Genomic DNA, 1,530 nt, shown 5'->3' with positions numbered 1-1,530 from the left:
CCTTTGAATTCGAGCTTTTCAAAACGACGGTAACTAAATTCGAGAAATTATTGTTGAGGAGCATTTTTCGAATACGTTTAATTAAACGGTGATGTAATGAAACGAAATTTGATATTATGTTCCGTAGGCGTGTACAATGTACAAAAGACTTGGAGTCCTCGAGCGCGGAAATCGGTTGCTGTTTATGGGATAAAACGAATTCTTTTATTCCGCTCGTGTATTATTATTTATATTAATTAAAATTTCCCCAAGCGGTTTTTTTTGTGTGCTGGAAACTTCCTGTTCCCGGTGGCACGCTAGCGCAACATTATCAACGTCTTCTTAATGTGTCTCGGATGCCTCCCCTACCACCGGCCATTGATTTTTCATAGTTTCCAACAAATTGGCTGTTATCACGACAGAAACGTCGACGTTTCCCTTCGTTTTCTTTTTAAACGCATTATGATTTATACATTCGATTTTGAGATACCTATTGCAATAAAACTGTTGAAGCAATATAAAGTTAGACGTACAATTTCCTTCGAATTCGTTGAAGGGGTTGTAAAATGTATTTGGGGATCGAAATTGCAAAATCATTCGACATTTCTGTTTACTATTATACTTAGTATTGATAGTAACATTTGTTGCATTGTACTTTAAAAACCGATCTTCTTGTAGTAAAGAGAACTACTTTGTACTATCAACCCCTTAGTAAAAGTGGCAATTTTTTAATTAAACTATTTTGAAGACTATCGCGTAGCCTTTGGTCGTTTCGGGGTACCCGACGAATGTCGCCTTTTTGGCCTTCTTATCCCATTTCAGTCTCTTTTCTTTAGGAACGCGAACCATTATCTTGGAGCCAAACACTGTTAAAACCTCCCTTCACGTTTACTTTGGGGTTCCTTTGTCCAGGTCTCCTTCAGGTTTTTTCCTTTTTTATTCCTTAGGCCTAATTCACGCCCCCTCCTTTCTCGACCTCTTTTTAAAGCTATTTTCAGCCTCCCTCCCCGTTTCCTTAATGCCTTATTTATTCTTCATTCTGTGTTGCTTCCTTTCTTGGCGCCCCAGTAACCCCTTCTCCCTTTCAACGTCAACTTAGCTTTTCCTCCAAGTCCGTTTCCTTCCTGACTCCTTTAAAATTACCTACGTGCTTTTTCTCGCTTATTCTTACTCGAGCCTTCCTCTTCGAAATTTGTTTTTCTTCAAACTTCTTTTGCGGATCCTGATTTCACACTTCTTCCCTCCACTCTGCTTTCTTTACCAATACACCCTGTATACACTTCTTTCACCCCATTATTCACTCTTCTTCGCTTCATTTTAGTCCTTCCTTAACGATATCTTATCTGTAAGCATTCTCTTTACCACTTTCTTCGTGTCTAGTTCCCTCACGCTACCTTTAAACCTCCTAATCTTTCTCTTAGAATTCCCTAGGACCCCCCTGCTTGTTTTATCGTAGTAGATATGGGACCACCTATGCCAGAGAGTCATGTGACGTGTCCGAGACGCCCTGTTTATCTATTTACATGTTTATATACAGGGTGAAAATGTTGT

This window comes from Photinus pyralis, unplaced genomic scaffold (assembly GCF_008802855.1).
Source record: "Photinus pyralis isolate 1611_PpyrPB1 unplaced genomic scaffold, Ppyr1.3 Ppyr1.4_LG7, whole genome shotgun sequence".
NCBI classification, from domain to species: domain Eukaryota; kingdom Metazoa; phylum Arthropoda; class Insecta; order Coleoptera; family Lampyridae; genus Photinus; species Photinus pyralis.
The sequence above is the reverse complement of the archived record's forward strand: the minus strand, read 5'-3'. Positions refer to the sequence as shown.